The sequence below is a fragment of the Nymphaea colorata genome, chromosome 1, assembly GCF_008831285.2.
Source record: "Nymphaea colorata isolate Beijing-Zhang1983 chromosome 1, ASM883128v2, whole genome shotgun sequence".
Lineage (NCBI taxonomy): Eukaryota > Viridiplantae > Streptophyta > Magnoliopsida > Nymphaeales > Nymphaeaceae > Nymphaea > Nymphaea colorata.
In genome coordinates, this window is record NC_045138.2 from 11,613,667 (window position 1) to 11,616,222 (window position 2,556).

The following is a 2,556-nucleotide window of genomic DNA, read 5'->3' on the forward strand; positions in this document are numbered from 1 at the left end:
GCTCCGCTTCTGTCGAAGTCGAACCGAAGGGCGGGGGTTCCTATAATATACGGCCGGCCTGTCCGCCTGCCTACCTCTTCAACCGACGGATGGTCGACAGGTGTCCTGGAGGACATCTTGTCCGTTAAATAAGCATTCGGGGGGTCCTTTTCTGCATCATGATTGCGACTTCTCTCTGCTTCGCGCGAAACGTCTAAAACCAACAAACTTGGGAATGAGACAAAAAAATCAAGCATGTCCTTTTTAGCCTTTAAGTTTATTGAAATGTCGATAGTGTTCGAAGTGGGATATGAGGTGTATCGGGTCTCACCCGAAACCCGATCTAGAGAGCCTTAGAAAGGCCTTGGAGGCGTTCTGACCGATTAACATTGGTTTAATGCCTCTCAGTGTGTGTGGCTACACACCAGAGTTTGCTTACTTCCACGTAACTCAAATACAGATCGAGTCTTTCGAAGTTTCCGTTTGACAAAGGGAACTCCACATTCAGGGGCGAAGGAAGGTCCCTCATCACATTTTGGAAAAAAAAAATAATTATGTTTATATTTTTAATTGAAAAAAACCTAAAAAATGTTATTTAGTTTTTTCATAAATTTTGAAAATACCATTTAGCCATTAAAGAAAAACATCTGTTGTTTTCAGTTCCATTACCAAATGCCCTTTCTTGGAACCTGAAAGCATAGCTGGTTGACTTACCGAGTTACAATTGCTCGAATCAAGTCAAAGTCGGCCTGACTCATCCTAACTCAATTCAAATTATTTTAGAACTCATTCGAGTGGATGAGTTAACTTACTAACCCGATGAAGTCATCTGCTGATCCTGATCAAGGTTACAGGTTACTAACTATAACCATGAGGGAGGAGAAGAGACGGAATAGCTTATGGCAGCCGCGGCGGCGCGGCCTGGATCCAGCCCCAGAAGACACCAAACTACGCAACGATGTTCCGCGTTTGCAGTAACGGGGGGCAGGTGAGGAACGCGTCAGGTCGTCCCCATCCTTGCGGTTCTGGTTCTTCCATGTCAAAAGACTGACAGAATCTCACACTTGGCCCAACAATTAGCATCGGATCTGGGGGCCCTTGTCGTGTTTGGCGACACGCATCGATAGTCCCGCTTTCGTACTCCCACTCTATTTCCACGTTAAACAACACGCACAAAAGGATGTTCTAGTCCTCGGGAGATCTGCCCTCTCCTTGCTGTATCGTTCCATCACCAAGATTCCAGAATATCCCAGTATTCCGCATATTTTATAATTTATGTTGAACTGTTTTGAAAAAAAATTCCAGTTACGAGTTCAGGAATTTTGTACGAGAGAAGCCGAATGATGAGGCTGAAATGTTTAAAATTTTTATATAAAATAAAAAAAAATAAAAATTTGACATAAATTTTGAAGATCCTACAATATTCAAATCAATACTTGAGAGGATGCAAGTAAACCATGCTAAGTCATAGCGTTGGCCTTTCGACAACATATAAATCATGCCAATGTAAACCCTGAGACAATGTAGTGGTTGTTTGCAACCAACATGGGGATCGAGAGACCATGCTGTATATTATTGACCAGCAAATGCTAACATAAAAGCAGTTATGGAGAAGAGAAATCAGTTGATCAATGGAAGTCATATTATAAAGAGAGGACCTATATAATGCATGTAATTCAATAAGTAAATAAAAAAAAATTATGTTCTTATTCCTTTTATCCTTTTTTGTTTCCTTCTCTATTTTATCTCCACTTTGTTCTTTGGTTTCTTCAATCTGTTATCTTCCTTGTGATTTTTCTATTTCTTATTTACTTTCCATCAAATAATGCTTTAATATCTTCATTTTTTATTTTTGGTGTTTTGCCTTTATATTAGGTTCATGTGTAAATCAAGGAATCTCTACTTCACATCATACTTTCTTTGATATTTGTTGTAACAATTTGTGTTTTGTTGCTTAGACCATGTAGTAGGACCACAATAGGAGTTCGAGCCCACCTCTATTATTAATAGCACAATGTTAATTGAAACTCAAGGATAATTATACCTTAACTCTAATGTGTCAATCTTGTTCTTGGAGCAAGTAATTACCATTGAAATTCTCAAATAAGCTTACCTAAATTAGGCATTCACTGATTTCAGTCTAAACATGTTTAGATTATTAGAGCATACAATTCATGTTTATTTAGAATTGAAACAAATTGGATTTAGTGAATCCTAAGTTCTAAATATTAAATTAGATTGTAATGTACTATTATTTTCAAAGTCTAGGTTAAGTTTCCTTTATTCTTACATTATGATCATAATGACACTTAAATACTTAGACAATGGAAGGGCAAAACTTAGTCATTGACCTGATTACCTTTGGTAAGGCACCAAGAATGGTAAAGCCTTGTAATGGATCCGGTACTATCTCCACAGAGATTCCATCTAAGTCAGACGTATTTGAGTCAAATGATGAACAATTGGCATGTGGAGTGATCAAATATATATATATATATATATGCATGTATGTATATATAGTTGTTCCTTAACTAGACGCAACCACCCACAGCCTCCCCCTTCTGTGAAAAGGGTGTA